General features: G+C 47.6%; 1 protein-coding gene and 3 non-coding genes across 5 annotated transcripts in view; 1 reads left to right on the top strand and 3 right to left on the bottom strand.

The window, feature by feature from the left end:
- LOC137309379 (ferritin heavy chain, oocyte isoform-like) overlaps positions 1-19,471 on the bottom strand; it is a 176,879-nt gene that overhangs the window by 20,212 nt on the left and 137,196 nt on the right. The gene's annotated exons all lie outside the window — the stretch shown is intronic.
- On the bottom strand, positions 13,626-13,707 carry trnal-aag (transfer RNA leucine (anticodon AAG)). Its single transcript has one exon. It is a non-coding gene; the product is annotated as a tRNA-Leu (tRNA).
- On the bottom strand, positions 14,839-14,910 carry trnad-guc (transfer RNA aspartic acid (anticodon GUC)). Its single transcript has one exon. It is a non-coding gene; the product is annotated as a tRNA-Asp (tRNA).
- On the top strand, positions 17,940-18,011 carry trnah-gug (transfer RNA histidin (anticodon GUG)). Its single transcript has one exon. It is a non-coding gene; the product is annotated as a tRNA-His (tRNA).

The raw sequence follows: 19,471 nt of genomic DNA, 5'->3' as shown, positions 1-19,471 counted from the left end.
ATCTGGACCTGGTAGGACATTGATCCTCTTGATTGTTGGAGGTCACCCTTTACCCTCTAACTGGAATGTTTGATATTGCAGAGAGTGATGCTGAGTTGAAGTGGGAGGGTGAGGCCTTACTTGGACCCTTGGTCATTCTGGATCCTCATGTGACAGACCTGGCAACTGAGCCCCTTAATGAGCTTGAGCAAAGGATGCAGGAGAGGTCTCCAGGTGGTGAGTTGGCCAACTGCTAGTTTCCATTTTCCCCTCAGGATTTCCTTCACTAACCATTGGTTTCTTGTTGCTTTATAGGAGTGGCGTCTGAGGTGGTCCTGATCTTGGCCCTGACTGTGAGCGCTGTCTCTCTGATCTCTGCTTCTTGGATTGCCTTGTTCCTGAACAGGAAACACAAGCAAACCCAGTTTAACTAGTTATCAAATGACCAATAAAGCAGTGACCACTTGTATCTTCTAATGGCTGGTTGCTCATTTCTCACTGTCTCCAGTCAACGACACAATGAGTGCTCAATACTGTGTTAGTAACACACTGCACTCCTCCGTCAGTTCCTCCTGTTAGTGAAATGGGTTGAAATGGGTCCATGTAACTAGTGGCAGAATGGCTGGTAATAGTGTATCCAGGCCCAGTCCAGGGATGGCTGCAGCAATGGGTGAAGGCTTGCCAGGCCCTCATTGTGCAGGTCAATGAGCTCTGAAGGGACAGTGGGACTGGCCTGAAGTCCTGGTGCCGGGTGGTTGACTGCCCAATCATTCCCTTGGTGCTCTGTGGCCATTGATCACTCGAATCCGCACATGGGCTCCAAACTCCTAAACTTTCCCATTTGGAGCTAATTGTCCAAACACCAATAGGATTGAAAGTGGGTGGACTTGAACTCTCTTCCAAGATTGAAGATCTCTGCCCCTGGTGTGAAGATCTTTGTTTTGTTGGGCTGGGGCTCCAAGTAAATTTCCAATGCCCAGTGTAAAGATTAATGTTCACAGGGGGCAATGTTGTGCTCATTGGGTACAGGCACAGAGTGCGAGGGACGGGGAGCCCAGCGGTTGTGATTTACCTCTGTTGGATTTGAATTTCACCTGTCTTCTCGTGAGCACAGACTGAAGTTTCGTAATCCTCAGCTTCCCCTCACGGCAGGCCCTCAGGATTGTATTGTAAGTAGTTAGTCCTATTTTTCAGATTACGTTATTGTTTACCATTCACTATATTTGAGGGGTGGCAATAGGAACAGGAGTTGGCCATTTAGCCCCTCTCGCCTGGTCCACCATTCAATGAGATCATGGTTGATCTGTGACATAACTCCATATACCTGCCTTAGTCATATCCCTTACCTTTTTGATTAACAAAATTTTAACCTGAGATAATAGATTAAACAATTGAGCTAGCATCAACTGCCATTTGTGGAAGAGTGTTCCTAACTTCTCCCACTCGTTGTGTGTAGAAGTGTCTCTTAACTTCATTCCTGAAAGTCCTAATTCGAACTTCGAGGTTATGTCCCCTGGTCGTTAAACTGGCTGTGTCTTTTTAACTTTAAAGTGAATTGGGTACAATCCATGTCTGGGACAACCTTGCCTTTGAAATACTGAAATTTGTTCATAAAATGTTCTTCAGATTTAATAAGAGCATATTTGTTTATCTTTACTGAGCTGGGTTTTTCTTTTTGGTAAATCAGACATTCAGGGGGTCTATTAAACAGGATGGGAGCTGTTAGCAGTAAACACCCTCGCTTCAGACAACATTCTTTGGCAGGTGGAAACCACTTCTCCATTTAAATCAAATCATAGTAATATTTTACTTAAGCTATAATCACTGAAGTTTAGTGTTTAAACACAGCAGGAGATCCAGGCTCGTTCTGTTGCAGTAGAATCACAATAAGTTAGTGGGAACTTTTAACAATAGCAATTCATTTCTGCTCACTGCACACAAGGTGATTTTTCTTCCAGTGGAAACTGCAGTCAGACGGCCCCTCCTCACTTTCACTCTGAGCTTCCTCACACTATTGATAAATAATGTTAGGAAACATTAAACCCAATAGATGACAATACATAGTAGTGTCGTGTAGGGCCATCCTACCCTCTTCTGACTATTGTCTGATTTACATGTAAACATTTCAGGGAGGCTTTACAAACTGGATATACTGGCCAGGACACCAGGAGAACTACTTTGGGGTATTTTTAAAATGTTGCAACAAAATACCATGTAGAAATGCTTCATGAATTCATTCTCAATGAAGCTTAGGATCTTACAGGACAGAAACAGGTGACTTTCCTCTCGCCCCCTCATCCAATTTAATGTTCCTCTGTTCCAAGGTGCCTCCACTATTATTCCCATTTAAAATAATTCATGGAGTCTGTGTGAACAACATTTTCGGGCAGAACTCTACATTGTCCCCTCCCTATAAAGATATTTTTTTGAACCGTAGACATGTATCTTTTGCCATGTTACATTTGAACCTTGGGGTTATAGAATCATAGAAATTTAAAGCACAGAAGGAGGCTATTCGGCCCATTGTCTGTGCCAGCTGAAAAAGCTATCCAGCCTAATCGCACTCTTGGTCTTGGTCCGCAGCCTTGCAGGTGACGGGACTTCAAGTGCGCATCCAAGTACTTATAAAAAGCGATGTTGGTTTCTGCCTCTACCACCCTTTCAGCGAGTCAGGTTCAAACCCACACCACCCTCTGGGTGAAAAAAATTATCCCCAGATCCCCTCGAATTCTTCCAATTATTTGAAATATATGCCCCCTGGTTATTGTCCTCTCTGCTAAGGGATATAGGACCTTCATATTCTTTTTTTATTTGTTCATGGGATGTGGGTGTTACTGGCAAGGGCAGCATTTATTGCCCATCCCATTTGCCTTTGAGAAGGTGGGGGTGAGTTGCCGCCTTGAAGTGACGCAGTCCGCGTTGCCCCCAATAATTTTATACACCTCAATTAAATCCCCCCTCAGCATCCTCTGTTTCAATGAAAACAACTCCAGCCGATCCAATCCTTCCTCACAGCTAAAATTCTCCAGTCCTGGACCATCCTTGTAAATCTCCTCTGGACCCTCTCTGGTCCAATCCCATCTTTCCTGTAATGTGGTGACCTGAACTGGACACGGGTTAAATTTATTAGTCCGCCTGTTCCCACAGGTCCCAGTCGAGTTTCTTCATTCCTTTCCTTGGTTCAATCCGTCATTCACCGATTGGGTTTATGACCGGTCACCACCTCCTGTGATTTCCCCAATTGGCTGCCCCTCTTCTCAGAGATTCTCTCGCTCCACAGACCACCTGCACTCTGTCGGTTCCACCAATCCGGGAAGCTTCACCTGTGATTGGATGAACTCGGTGACCCGGGCCCGTCATGGCGGCCGAATCTCCCACAATGCAGAGCGGCAGAGAAAAGGCCCCATCTGTTAGACAGGCCGCGCTGCACTCTGGGAGAATGTTCGCACATGCGCACATCACCCGCCGGATCAGCGACCGCTTCCTGTTGTGTCGCGAGACAAACTTTCCGTTTTTTCGGTTGAGAACGAGCGGTTTTTATTGTGACGGAAACTGACGTCACTTTTCCTTTGAATCGCGCGGTTTGATTTAAATAAACGGCGCACATGCGCAGTGTGGCGCGTCCCTCTTAAAGGGCCCTGGACCGGCCGAGAGTCCCCGAGCCCGGGGACAGGACCGAGAGACGGGCAATGGGATTAGAGCGGAGGGCGGCAGCACAAGTTGGTGAAACCGTTAAAACAGCATCCGGTTCCTTGGCTTAATAATAGAGAAATAGAGCACAAAAGCAAGGAAGTTATGTGAAACGTTTATAAATCATTGTTCAGGCCTCATCTGAAGTATTGTGTCCAATTCTGGGCACTATAATTTATTAAGGAGGTCAAGGTCTTGGAGAGGATGGAGAGGAGATTTACCAGAATTATACCAGGGATGGGGTTTAGTTGTGTGGAGAGACTCGAGAACCTGGGATTGTTCTGCTTCGAGCAATGAAGGTTAAGGGTAGAAGTAATCCACGTGTTCAAAATTAAGAGGGGTTTTGATCGAGTAAATAAGGAGAAACTTCACCCACTGGCGGGAGGGTCGGCAACCAACGGACGCAGATTTAAGATGATTGGCAAAAGAACTAGAAGGGAGATAAGGAGATTTTTTACACAGCGAATTGTTATGATCTGGAACGCACTGCCTTAATGGATGGTGGAGCTCGATTCAATCGTAACTTTAAAAGGAAAATTGGATAAATACTTGAAAAGGTAAAAATTACAAAGTTTATGGGTAAAGAGCACGGGAATGGGAGTAATCGGTTACATCCTTCAAAGAGCTGGCCACTGCACGATGGGTCGAATGGCCTCTTGTGCTGTGAGATTCTAGGATTGTATATTTTCCATATATTTGTTTCTGTAAGAAGGACAATGACAGGCTGTCTGAGCAAAGCAGATGTTCAAAAGGTCCAAACACACGAGGCATCGAAGAATCAGGTGTAGATTTCAGCCCAAATATGTTTTTTCTGCTCCAGTCATCAGCACAACACAGACCCCTGAAACACGACCAGTCACTCCTTCCAATATCACAGAGCCAGAAACAGACCAGCTCTCAGTTTGCTTTCGAGTGAGTGCTGAACTCATCACATGGTGTCTGCACTAAACTGGCAATTAGAATCTCCTAATCACTTGGCTGTTTGTTAATACGGTAAAAAAATCAGATTTTAACTGACCTGCCCTTTTCAATCCATTTATTGATCATTCACAGAGTCCCAAAGAGACCTCTCAGAGTGTCTGAATCAGCTGTACTAAAGATTATCCATTAGTTCTTCGCGATGAACGTGATGAAAACAAATGTCGCTCGTTGATTTTGGTGTCAGAGGGTTAGATATTTATCTCACAGTGGGAGAGAGATGAATAAGATGAAATAAAGCGAGTGTCTGTGATAATGTTTGAATGACCGACACCAATCCGGAATTTGTACAATGCTGAATGTTTCAATTCACAATGTGGATTTCCAATGGATTCTCTGCAATGTTAACACAAATCCGTTTGTTCCACAGGAGATGGTCGGGGTTCTGGTCACAGGAAATGTACAAATTCAGAAAATTTATTGTCTTGAATTTCTATATACTTCAGTTCCCAGAACGAATAATTACAGACTCTCTGGGGTACATTTTCCGCTTGGTGATCTGTTGTAAAACTGGCCTTGCAGATTGACCGCTCGTTATTAAAACCACCTGGGGCAGGAATTCTTCCTGGACGGTACCGCCTGACGGCCGGTATCGCTCGATGAAGCTTCCTCCTGATATTCAGTCAAGTCCCACTGAAGTCAAGGGAACTGAATATCAGGTGGGATGTGTGATGGGCGGCCTATCCGCTATCACCCATTTTGTGCTACAGCCCAAGACCATTCTGATTCCCATTGAAATGAACGGCAGGGAAATTCCCGCGGTTTGTATAAACGGCGGGCGATCCGCCCACCAAATGACCTCCAGGCGGTGAAGACATATGTCGACATCTCCTCGTCACCGGGGCAGATTCGGTACTGGCGCTCTGGCATGAAACTGCCGTTGGCTCTGTGGGACTGGATAGACCCAGACCGACTGGAAGTGTACGGGGATATGCTTCTGGCAGACAGCATAGCAGAGTCCACGAGGAAAGGCATCATCACCCTCATCTCCAAGTGAAGCTTTGTTACACCGCCTCTCAGGCAAGTTTATCCTTGCTTAGATAAGGAGACCAAAACTGTACACAGTATCCAGGTGTGGTCTCACCAAAGCCCCGTACAATTGCAACAAGACTTCCTTACTCTTGTATTCCAGCCCCCTTGCAATAAAGGCCAACATGCCATTTGCCTTCCTAATTGCTTGCTGTACCAACATGTTAACTTTCTGTGTTTCTTGCACCAGGACACCCAAGTCTCTCTGAACATGAATATTCAATAGTTGCTCACCATTTTAAAACATTTTGTTTTTCTATTCTTCCTATCAAAGTGAATAACCTCACATTTCCCCACATTATACTCCACCTGCCACCTTGTCCACTCACGTAACCTGTCTGTATCCCTTTGCAGACACTTTGTGTCCTCCTCACAGCTTACTTTCCCACGGAGCTGGCGTCAGAGATCTTTTTACACTCATATACATTGTAAATAGCTGAGGCCCAGTAAAGGCCGGTATCGCTCGCTGATAAGTCAAGGGTAAAATCCCTACGAGGACATTGGTCCCAGCCTTGTTGAGGTGCAACCCGTCCATCTTCTACAGGTCTTTAGTATTAATCAAAGTGCACAATGACGCCCCTGGTAAAGCGAGTATCTCCCCACAGATACTACCTGACCTGCTGAGTGTTGCCAGCAGTTTCTGGGTTTATTTTTGAGCTTTCACGATAGCAGTTTTCCTGACAACCTGCAACTTGCCTCAAGGGCGCAGCTTCAAGCACAACTTTCTTGTGCTCTTCTCACACACAAGATCGCACTTTACTTTCCGACACATGCGTTTAAAATCTGCTGTTTCCGCACACAGCGTCCTGCGCCACGAGAATTTGAAAGACCTTCCGCTCATGGCCTGTAATCGCTCCTTTTCCCCCACAGGCGCTCTTTACATTTATCCTCTACTCGATTCAATCACAGGTTTCAACAGAACTATTAAGATCAAGGCGGAACACTTCCGATCTTACTGCACCGCCCCAACTTGCCAAATGTGCACCTTTCAACCGCCATTCGCAGCTCTGTCGCGCTGCCCGTCACTCACGCACATCAACTGCTGAGAGAAAAGAGCCAACAAGCATCAAAACAAAAACCAGTTCTTCAGTTACCATCCCCTGGATCACAAGATTCCCCAAGTAAATTTCGTGAACATTCGGGCGGCTGTCTTTCCAGAGACCAGCCCTGCTTTCGTCGTGTTTGTCTGTCGAGCGGTCACGCAGATCGAAATGTATCGACTGGTTTCAAGGGACAAATGAACATTGGTGCGAATGGGACATGTGCCCAATAGAAACAGCGGTCGGAGCAGAACAAACTTAAAGGAGTGAGATCGTGAAAGTGAATGTTAGAGTCGGCAATGGAGCAGGAAAGTGTCCATGAAATAGAAGGAGGGAAGTAAAGGTGGCCCATTGACTGTGGAAGGAAGAAAAAGCTGGGAGAAGAGGCGGGTTTGAACTGTGGAACATCAAGTACAGGCATGTGAGAGTGCTGGGATTTGACGGAATTAAAAGGTTTCACCAAAATAATATTATTTCTTGTGCGAAAGATTGATTTCTTGCTGCATTCTCTTAGCATATGTGGCATAGTGGTTATGTTACTGGGCTAGTAATCCAGAGGCCTGGACTGAAATCCAGAGTCATGAGTTCAAATCCCGCCACGGCAGCTGGTGAATTTAAATTCAATTAATTAATTAAAAAATTCAATTAATTAAATAAAAATCTGGAATTAAAATACTAGTATCAGTAATGATGGCCATGAAACTACCGGATTGTCGTAAAAACCCATCTGGTTCACTAATGTCCTTTCGGGAAGGAAGCCTGCCGCCCTTACCCGGTCTGGCCGATATGTGACTCCAGACCCACAGCAATGTGGTTGATTCTTAATTGCCCTCTGAAATGGCCTAGCAAGCCACTCAGTTGTAAAATCTCGCTACGAAAAGTCACAATAAGAATAAAACCGGACGGACCACCCGGCATTGGACCACGAGGCACCGGACACGACAACGGCAAAACACCAAGCCCAGTCGACCCTGCAAGGTCCTCCTTACTAACATCTGGGGACTTGTGTCAAAATTGGGAGAGCTGTCCCACAGACTAGTCAAGCAACAGCCTGACATAGCCATACTCACAGAATCATATCTTTCAGCCAACGTCCCAGACTCTTCCATCACCATCCCTGGGTATGTCCTGTCCCACCGGCAGGACAGACCCACCAGAGGTGGCGGTACAGTGATATACAGTCAGGAGGGAGTGGCCCTGGGAGTCCTCAACATTGACTCTGGACCCCATGAAATCTCATGGCATCAGGTCAAACATGGGCAAGGAAACCTCCTGCTGATTACCACCTACCGTCCTCCCTCAGCTGATGAATCAGTCCTCCTCCATGTTGAACACCACTTGGAGGAAGCACTGAGGGTAGCAAGGGCACAAAATGTACTCTGGGTGGGGGACTTCAATGTCCATCACCAAGAGTGGCTCGGTAGCACCACTACTGACCGAGCTGGCCGAGTCCTGAAGGACATAGCTGCTAGACTGGGCCTGCGGCAGATGGTGAGCGAACCAACACGAGGGAAAAAATTACTTGACCTCGTCCTCACCAATCTACCTGTCGCAAATGCATCTGTCCATGACAGTATTGGTAGGAGTGACCACCGCACAGTCCTCGTGGAGATGAAATCCCGTCTTCGCACTGAGGACACCATCCAACGTGTTGTGTGGCACTACCACCGTGCTAAATGGGATACATTCAGAACAGATCCAGCAGCTCAAAACTGGGCATCCATGAGGCGCTGTGGGCCATCATCAGCAGCAGAATTGTATTCCAGCACAATCTGTAACCTCATGGCCCGGCATATTCCTCACTCTACCATTACCAACAAGCCAGGGGATCAACCCTGGTTCAATGAGGTGTGTAGAAGAGCATGCCAGGAGCAGCACCAGGCGTACCTAAAAATGAGGTGCCAACCTGGTGAAGCTACAACTCAGGACTACATGCATGCTAAACAGCGGAAGCAACATGCTATAGACAGAGCTAAGCGATTCCACAACCAACGGATCAGATCAAAGCTCTAGCAGTCCTGCCACATCCAGTCGTGAACGGTGGTGGACAATTAAACAACTAACAGGAGGAGGAGGCTCTGCAAACATCCCCATTCTCAATGATGGCGGAGTCCAGCACGTGAGTGCAAAAGACAACGCTGAAGCGTTTGCAACCATTTTCAGCCAGAAGTGCCGAGTGGATAATCCATCTCAGCCTCCTCCCGATATCCCCACCATCACAGAAGCCAGTCTTCAGCCAATTCGATTCACTCCACGTGATATCAAGAAACGGCTGAGTGCACTGGATACAGCAAAGGCTATGGGCCCCGACAACATCCCAGCTGTAGTGCTGAAGACTTGTGCTCCAGAACTAGCTGGGCCTCTAGCCAAGCTGTTCCAGTACAGCTACAACACTGGCATCCACCCGACAATGTGGAAAATTGCCCAGGTATGTCCTGTCCACAAAAAGCCGGACAAATCCAATCCAGCCAATTACCGCCCCATCAGTCTACTCTCAATCTTCAGCGAACTGATGGAAGGTGTCGTCGACAGTGCTATCAAGCGGCACTTACTCACCAATAACCTGCTCACCGATGCTCAGTTTGGGTTCCGCCAGGACCACTCGGCTCCAGACCTCATTACAGCCTTGGTCCAAACATGGACAAAAGAGCTGAATTCCAGAGGTGAGGTGAGAGTGACTGCCCTTGACATCAAGGCAGCATTTGACCGAGTGTGGCACCAAGGAGCCCGAGTAAAATTGAAGTCAATGGGAATCAGGGGGAAAACTCTCCAGTGGCGGGAGTCATACCTAGCACAAAGGAAGATGGTAGTGGTTGTTGGAGGCCAATCATCTCAGCCACAGGGCATTGCTGCAGGAGTTCCTCAGGGCAGTGTCCTAGGCCCAACCATCTTCAGCTGCTTCATCAATGACCTTCCCTCCATCATAAGGTTAGAAATGGGGATGTTCGCTGATGACTGCACAGTGTTCAGTTCCATTCGCAACCCCTCAGATAATGAAGCAGTCCGAGCCTGCATGCAGCAAGACCTGGACAACATCCAGGCTTGGGCTCATAAGTGGCAAGTAACATTCGCGCCAGATAAGTGCCAGGCAATGACCATCTCCAACAAGAGAGAGTCTAACCACCTCCCCTTGACATTCAATGGCATTACCATCGCCGAATCCCCCACCATCAACATCCTGGGGGTCACCATTGACCAGAAACTTAACTGGACCAGCCATATAAATACTGTGGCTACGAGAGCAGGTCAGAGGCTGGGTATTCTGTGGCGAGTGACTCACCTCCTGACTCCCCAAAGCCTTTCCACCATCTACAAGGCACAAGTCAGGAGTGTGATGGAATACTCTCCACTTGCCTGGATGAGTGCAGCTCCAACAACACTCAAGAAGCTCGACACCATCCAAGATAAAGCAGCCCGCTTGATTGGCACCCCATCCACCACCCTAAACATTCACTCCCTTCACCACCGGCGCACTGTGGCTGCAGTGTGCACCATCCACAGGATGCACTGCAGCAACTCGCCAAGGCTTCTTCGACAGCACCTCCCAAACCCGCGACCTCTACCACCTAGAAGGACAAGAGCAGCAGGCGCATGGGAACAACACCACCTGCACGTTCCCCTCCAAGTCACACACCATCCCGACTTGGAAATATATCGCCGTTCCTTCATTGTCGCTGGGTCAAAATCCTGGAACTCCCTTCCTAACAGCACTGTGGGAGAACCGTCACCACACGGACTGCAGCGGTTCAAGAAGGCGGCTCACCACCACCTTCTCGAGGGCAATTAGGGATGGGCAATAAATGCCGGCCTTGCCAGCGACGCCCACATCCCGTGAACGAATTAAAAAAAAAAATGGCGGACGATGATACTTTTAATGTGGAGGCTGGTGGGGTGGAAGGTAAGGACAAGGGGGACCTACCGTGGTACTGTGAGTGAGTGGAATGGGAAAGGGCAGAAGTGAAGGAAATAGGATGGACACAGTCGAGGGCCCAGTCAACGACAGTGGAGGGGAACCCTAGGTTGAGAAAAAAGGAAGACATATCGGAAGTACTGGTGCGCAAGGTGGCATCGCCAGAACAGACACAACGGAGATGGAGAAACTGGGAGAAGGGAATCGGGGCCTGACAGGAAGCGAAGTGGGAGGAAGTGTAATCAAAGTAGCTGTGCGGGTCGGTGGACTTATAATAGATTTTGGTTGACAGCCTATCCCCGGAAATGGAGAAAGAGGAAGGGAAGGGAAGGTTCGGAGATGGACCGTGTGAAGGCGAGGGGAAGGGTGAAAATTGGAAGCAAACTTGACTGGGGCGAGAGCAGGAAGTGACATCGATACAGTCATCAATGTACCGGAAAAAGAGGTGAGGGAGGGGACCTGAGTCGGACTGGAACAAAGAATGTCCCACGTATCCCACAGAAAGGCAGGCAGAGGAGGATGGTGGAGGATGGGGATTGGTTGGACCTTCGTTCATGGAAGAGGCAGGGGGCCCGCAGGCCGTCCTGGTGGGGGATGGAGGTGTAGATGGACTGGACGTCCTGGGTGAAAAGGAGAGGGTTCGGGCCGGGGAACTGGAAATTGTTCAAGTGGCGGAAGGCATCGGATGAGTTGCGGATAGAGATCGGAATAAACTGGACGACGGAGAGAAAGTAGAGTCGAAATAGGAAGAAATTTGTTCCGCGGGGCAAGAACAGGTTGAGACGATGGATCTCCTGGGACAGTCCAGTTTTTGGATCTTGGGAAGGAGGTAGAAGCGGGCTTGGGGGACTATGAGGTTGGAGGTTGTGGGGAGAAGTTCTCCACAGGAGATGAGATCTGTGATGGTCTGCGAAACTATGGATTGATGTTCGGTGGTGGGATCACGGTCCTGGGGAAGGTAGGAGGACGTCGAGAGTTGGCGTTCAGCCTCCGTTAGGTAGAGGTCTACTCACCTCATAACAACAACAGAGCCGCCATTGTCAGCAGGTTTAATGACAATGTCAGGGTCAGACTCGAGAGAACGGAGTGCTGTGAGTTCAGAGGGAGGGAGGTTAGAGTGAGTGAGGGGAGTAAAGAAATTGAGACGGCCGATGTCACGCCGGCAGTTCCCAATGAAAAAATCAAGAGAGGGTAAGAGGATAGAGGGAGGGGTCCAGGTGGAACGAGAATTCTGAAGATGGGAGACAGGGTCCGCTGTGCGGGGGGAAGACTCCTGGACAAAGAAATGGGCGCGGAGGTGAAGGCGACGGAAGAAGAGCTCAGCATCGAGTCCAGCTCGAAACTCATTGAGGTGGGGGCGTAAGGGGATAAAGCTGAGGCTTTTACTGAGGACTGACGTTCGGTGTCAGAGAGGGGAAGTTCAGAGGGAATGGTGAAAACACGACAAAGAGATTGGAGGGAGGGATGGGGTCAGAGGAAAGTGAAGGGGAAGAAGGATCGGGAGGGGTGTTGGAATCTAAGAGTTGTTGAAACTTGCGGTCCTTGACACCTGAAAGGAAGAAAAAAGTTTTTTATTGAAGCGCCGGATGAGGCGAAGGATGAAATGGAACTGCGGACCAGGACAGCTCTGAAGTAGAGAGAGTCGGTGCTGCTGAAGAGAGAGTGTTTGATCAGGTTTCTACTGAAACTCACTTTCGCAGACACATCTCCTTCCTCAGCAACTGTGTCCGGCTCCGACTTATTCCACGTGGATTCCAACTTAAATTCCACCCTTCATGTTTCGGATCCGCCCATGATTCCAGATATCTCCATGATATTCAGCGTTCCTCCAACCACTGCTCCCGCCGCTTCCTGAGATCCACGCTCAACGCCACGCACCGCCACATGCTCACTCTCGACCTCTCTCTCCACGCATGGTTTTTATCCCATCCGCGCCATTATTGCATTTACCGTTTGATGTGTTGGTTCCTTCATTATATTCATCCAGAAGTCCTGGGTTTCAGTCCAATCCGAAGCCACGGTGGATGAATTTTGCATTGCTCGATGAACTCTGTTTGCTCAAATCAGCAAAGTCCTGATTGGCGCCCGGAGGTGTTGCGAGTGTAAGATGTGAATAACGTGAAGTATCAATCAAAGTGCACAATGACGCCCCGGTAAAGCGAGTATCTCTCATCGGATATTACTGCATCGCCGCAACTTGCCAAATGTTAACCTTTCAACCGCCATTCGCAGCTCTGTGGCGCTGCCCGTCGCTCACGCAACTCAACTGCTGAGAGAAAAGAGCCAACAAGCATCAAACAAAAACCAGCTCTTCAGTTACCATCCCCTGGATCACAAGATTCCCCAAGTAAATATCGTGAGCAATCGGGCGACTGTCTTTCCAGAGGCCAGCCCTGTTTGTCTGTCGAGTGGTCACGCAGATAGAAATGTATCGACTGGTTTCAAGGTACAAATGAACATTGGTGTGAATGGGACATGTGCCCAAGAGAAACTGCGGTCGGAGCAGAACAAACTTAAAGGCGTGAGATCGTGAAAGTGAATGTTAGAGTCGGCAATGCCGCAGGATGTGCCCATGAAATGGAAGGAGGAAAGTAAAGGCGGCCTATTGATTGTGGAAGGAAGAAAAATCTGGGAGAACAGGTGGGTTTGAACTGTGGAACATCAAGTACAGGCATGTGAGAGTGCTGGGATTTGACAGAACAAATAGGTTTCCGCCAGCAACAAAAAATATTTCTTTCATGTGCTAAAGATTGATTTCTTGCTGCATTCTATTAGGAAATGTGGCAAAGGATGAAAGAGGTAAATGAAACAGTATTGTAACTCTTATTCGAGCCGAAGTTACTGTGATCATAACGCAGAGGATGAACCACGATAGGATCACGGCAACGGACATCAGGTGGGGCAGTCGTGCCCGAACAACAGCAATGTCGCGCACGGTGCTGCTGTTTTTTTAAACAGATGTTTGGTGATCTGTTTAAAAAAGCATGCACTTTAAACTCTGGCAGTGGTGGGGTTTGAACCCACGCCCCCGAAGAGACTGGAGCCTTAATCCAGCGCCTTAGACCGCTCGGCCACACTACCACCTGACACTAATGTGTTCAGAATCTGCTACCTGGAGATTGAAATGTGGTTTGCTTGCTTTTTGACCTTTGAATCCAGGATTTTCCATTGAACGAATAAAATAAATGGGCTTTCTGAGCAATGTTCATTCGACGAGGTGGCCGAGTGGTTGAGGTGATGGTCTGTTAATCCATTGTGCTCTGCACGCATGGTTTTGTATCCCATCCGCGCCATTATTGCATTTACCGTTTGATGTGTTGGTTTCTTCCTTATATTCAATCAGAAGTCCAGGGTCTCGGTCCAATCCGAAGCCACGGTGGATGAATTTTGCATTGCTCGCTGAACTCTGCTCAAATCAACAAAGTCCTGATTGGCGCCCGGAGGTGTTGCGAGTGTCAGATGTGAATAACGTGAAGTATCAATCAAAGTGCACAATGACGCCCCGGTAAAGCGAGTATCTCCCCACAGATACTGCGATTTATTTATTTATGCAACTGTCATTTGCAAAAGAAACAAATGTATTTTTTGTATATCTTTACAAGTAATGAAAACCCCATTTTGACCAATTCCTTGTTACTGTCGTGCTGAGTATCCCCGCCTTTCCCCTGGGAGACTGGTGTTCCATTCTCTGATGAGGATGTTATTGCTGCCTTGAAAAGTTTCACTTTCATTTATCTGTAATATTGGATGTGGAAAATACAATGAAAAACTGACTCGGCCTTGCCCACTTCCAAAATTTGATTTCACAGCGATTTTCAAATCTGCTCTCTGCCTCACTTTTCAGCTCGATGTGAGAACCGCAGTAATAGGCAAGAAATAAAACGGAGAATCGCGCTGTGAACAGACCGGGTCTCAGTCACCAGCCCGAAACAGAGAGAGGCGGACCGACAGAGAGAGGAACGGAGAGAGACAACCATCTTCAGCCAGAAGTGCCGAGTGGATGATCCATCTCGGCCTCCTCACGAGATCCCCACCATCACAGAATCCAGTTTAACATCGAGGTGAAGAGTGACGCAGAGAGCAGATTTTAAAACCGCTGGAATATCAGTGAAATTAAAGTGAGGCAAATGGGAGTCAACTCTGAGTCAGTTCCACACTGTATTTTCTGCAGATAAACAAAAGTGAAGCTTTCAAATGCGATAAAGTTATAAACTCCTCATCGGGGAATTGAACCCCGGTCTCCCGCATGACAGGCGGGGATACTCACCACTATACTAACGAGGAACTACTTTATTGAATGTACACTCATCCCAGATGGTGTTCGACATGCTTCATGTGTCAGTGCATTTCTTTTCACTGTTTATTTGATGACAGTTTGTTTAATTGTCGACGGGCCACTGTTGTAAGAACCTTTCACATTTCCATCTCTTTGTTAGACAATGAACAACTGACTCTGTCTTTCTTCTGTTCTTTCTTTCTCTCTTATCGTGGTGAGTTGCCCTGCCTTCGTCCGGGGTTTAATTCCCCGACAGGGGGGAAGCATTTTTAAGACGCCAACTTTTAATTTTATGTCCTCGGCTGTCTTCTTCTTACAAAACTACAGAGAAAAATAGAACAGAAAAAAAAATAAACAGGTGATTGTCACTATCAGAATATGATTGAACGGAGACGGCTGGATGCACGCTGTGTTACCGAGCGATCACTCATTGCGATTTTAACTGAGCAGTGGTTGAGGTGATAAATTTTAAATCCATCGTTAGATTTGCACCTTCACCGAGTTTAAAATGGGTTCCTCCGTGATATAAATAAACCGATAACAACCCCGAAACGCCAGCGGGTATATTTGTTCCAATACTGAGTGACGGTCTCAATTTCCATTGAAATTTTCAATCAGCAAATCCCAGCGGTCGTTATGAGTTTGACAAACTAATTTATGTACTTGACTGTTTCCTGGAAATGATCAAAATGGGGTTTTCCTTACCCATACAGATATATAAATAAACACATTCGGTCATTTCGCCAATGACAGTTGGATAAATAAATAAATCGCAGTATCTGTGGAGAGATACTTGCTTTCCCGGGGTGTCATTGTGCACTTTGATTGATACTTCACGTTATTCACATCTTACACTCGCAACACCTCAGGACTTTGCAGATTTGAGCAGAGTTCAGCGAGCAATGCAAAATTCATCCACCGTGGCTTCGGATTGGACCGAGGCCCAGGACTTCTGGATGAAGACAAGGAAGGAACCAACACATCAAACGGTAAATGCAATAATGGCGCGGATGGGATAAAAACCATGCGTGGAGAGCACAATGGATTAGGAATCCATCACCTCAAACACTCGGTCACCTCGTCGCATGAACATTGCTCAGAAAGTCCATTTATTTTATTCGTTCAATGGAAAATCCTCGACTCAAAGGTCAAAAAGCAAGAAAGCCGCATTTCAATCATTAGATAGCAAATTATGAGAAAAAACTATCAAATGGTAGCGTGGCCGAGCGGTCCAAGGCGCTGGATTAAAACTCCAGTCTCTGTCGGGATATGGGTTCTGATCCCACCGCTGCCAGAATTTAAAGTGCTTAGTACTTTAACCACATCACCAAACATCCTTCTTTTCCAACCAGCACCGTGCGCGACATTGCTGTTGTTCGGGCACGACTGCCACAGCTGATGTGCGTCGCCGTGATCGTATCCTGGTCCATACTCTGCGTTGTGGTCGCAGGAATCCGAGTTACAGGACAGTTTTGTTTACCGCTTTTGTCCTCTGCCACATTTGTGAATAGAATGCAGCAAGAAATCAATCTTCAGCACATGAAAGAAAATTTTTTTGTTGCTGGTGAAAACCTATCCATTCCTTCAAATCCCAGCACTCTCACATGCCTGGACTTGATGTTCCACAGTTCAAAACGGTCTGTTCTCCAGGCTTTTTCTTCCTTCCATAATCAATAGGCCGGCTTTCCTTTCCTCCTTCCATTTCAGGGACACTTTCCTGCGGCATTTCCGACTCTAACATTCACTTTCACGATCTTATTTGTTCTGCTACGACCGCTGTTTCTATCCCATTCTCACAGTTTTTCTTTCTCCGTCGCGGCTGTTTTGACGATGCCACTTTCCACAACGCTACTTCTGATATGTCTTCCTTTTTCCTCAACAGAGGATTCCCCTCCACTGCAGTTGACTTGGCCTCGACTGTGTCCGTCCTATTTCCTGCACTTCTGTCCTTATCCATTCCACTCCCTCCCAGAACCACGGTAGGTCCCCTTGTCCTTACCTTCCACCCCACCAGCCTCCACATTCAACGTATCATCCTCCGCCACTTCCACCATCACCACAAACATCTTCCCCTCCCCTCCCCTTTCAGCCTTCCGAAGGGACCGCTCCCTCCAGGAAACCCTGGCCCACTCTTTCATCACCCCCAACACTCGCTCTCCTCCCCTCGGCACCTTCCCATGCGAGTGCAGAAGATGCAACACCTGCCCTTTCACCTCCTCCCTTCCCACCTTCCAGGGTCCCAAACATTCCTTCCAGGTGAAACAGCGATTTATTTGTAACAGCTTTGCTGAACACCTCCGCTCAGTCCACAAGCGTGACCCTGAGCTTCCGGTCGCTTGCCATTTTAATTCCCCGTCCCACTCCCACTCTGAACTCTCTGTCCTCGGCCTCTTACACTGTTCCAATGAAGCTCAACATAAGCTCGAGAAACAGCACCTCATCTTTCGATCAGGCTCTTTACAACCTTCTGAACTCAACATTGATTTCAATAACTTCAGATCATAAACACTGATCACATTTTTTCGGAGAGTAAGTGCTGATTGTGGTTCAAATTTTGCCATTTACAGCTCCTCGAGACCCATCTTTTGTTTCTTTACTTGTCCCATTACCACCCTCCTTGCCTTGCACCATCATCCCTTTTGTTATTTAATCACTCCTGCCCTCCACCCCATCAGAGACCTTCCCTTTTGTTCTTTCCTCCCCTCCCCTTCCTCCCCCATCCCTTTTCCTGACTCTGTACTTGCTTAAAAACTGTTTAATCTTCAACCTTTTCCAGTTCTGACAAAGGATTATCGACTTGAAACGTTAACTCTGTTTCTCTCTCCACAGACGCTGCCTGACTTGCTGATTATTTACAGCATTTTCTGTTTTTATTTCAAATTTCCAACATCCGCAGTATTTTGTTTCTGATATCTCCTTCTGTGGCTCGGGGTCAAATTTTGTTGAAAAAGCGCCTGTGAAGCGCCTTGGGACGTTTTGCTACGTTAATGGTGCTATTTAAATAGTTCGGGTAGAAACTCACTCACTGACGTGAGGCGCCGTGATCGTGTAGTGGTTAGTACTCTGCGTTGTGGCCGCAGTATCCTCGGTTCGAATCCGAGTCACGGCACAGTGTGCGCTGCGTCTTTTGTTCTCTCCCGCGCTTGCGAATATAATACAACAATATATCAATATTGAACACATGAGAAAAACATTTTTTGTTGGTGGCGAAAACCTATTTATTCCATCAAATCCCAGCACTCTCACATGCCTGTACTTGATGTTCCACAGTTCAAACCCGCCTCTTCTCCCAGCTTTTTCTTCCTTCCTCGGTCAAGAGGCCGCCTTCACTTTCCTCCTCCCATTTCATGGACACTTTCCTGCTCCATTGCCGACTCTCACATTCACTTTCACGATCTCACGCCTTTAAGTTTGTTCTGCTCCGACCGCTGTTTCCATTGGGCACATGTCCCATTCGCACCAATGTTCATTTGTGCCTTGAAACCAGTCGATACATTTCGATCTGCGTGACCGCTCGACAGACAAACACGACGAAAGCAGGGCTGGTCTCTGGAAAGACAGCCGCCCGATTATTCACGAAATTTACTTGGTGAGTCTTGTGATCCAGGGGATGGTAACTGAAGAACTGGTTTTTGTTTTGATGCTTGTTGGCTCTTTTCTCTCAGCAGTTGAGTTGCGTGAGTGACGGGCAGCGCTGCAGAGCTGCGAATGGCGGTTGAAAGGTGCACATTTGGCAAGTTGGGGCGGTGCAGTGAGATCGGAAGTGTTCCGCCTTGATCTTAATAGTTCTGTTGAAACCTGTGATTGAAACGAGTAGAGGATAAATGTAAAGAGCGCCTGTGGGGAAAAAGGAGCGATTACAGGCCATGAGCGGAAGGTCTTTCAAATTCTCGTGGCGCAGGACGCTGTGTGCGGAAACGGCAGATTTTAAACGCATGTGTCGGAAAGTAAAGTGTGATCTTGTGTGTGAGAAGAGCACAAGAAAGTTGTGCTTGAAGCCACGCCCTTGAAGCAAGTTGCAGGTTGTCAGGAAAACTGCTATCGTGAAAGCTCAAAAATAAACCCAGAAACTGCTGGCAACACTCAGCAGGTCAGGTAGTATCTGTGGAGAGATACTCGCTTTACCGGGGGCGTCATTGTGCACTTTGATTAATACTAAAGACCTGTACAAGATGGACGGGTTGCACCTCAACAAGGCTGGGACCAATGTCCTCGTAGGGATTTTACCCTTGACTTATCAGCGAGCGATACCGGCCTTTACTGGGCCTCAGCTATTTATAATGTATATGAGTGTAAAAAGATCTCTGACGCCAGCTACGTGGGAAAGTAAGCTGTGAGGAGGACACAAAGTGTCTGCAAAGGGATACAGACGGGTTACGTGAGTGGACAAGGTGGCAGGTGGAGATGAGGGTGATGATGCCTTTCCTCGTGGACTCTGCCATGCTGTCTGCCAGAAGCATATCCCCGTACACTTCCAGTCGGTCTGGGTCTATCCAGTCCCACAGAGGCAACGGCAGTTTCATGCCCGAGCGCCAGTACCGAATCTGCCCCGGTGACGAGGAGGTTTCG

Source organism: Heptranchias perlo, unplaced genomic scaffold, assembly GCF_035084215.1.
Source record: "Heptranchias perlo isolate sHepPer1 unplaced genomic scaffold, sHepPer1.hap1 HAP1_SCAFFOLD_163, whole genome shotgun sequence".
NCBI lineage: Eukaryota > Metazoa > Chordata > Chondrichthyes > Hexanchiformes > Hexanchidae > Heptranchias > Heptranchias perlo.
Note: the sequence above shows the minus strand (reverse complement) of the source record. Positions and strands in the feature narration are given on the sequence as shown.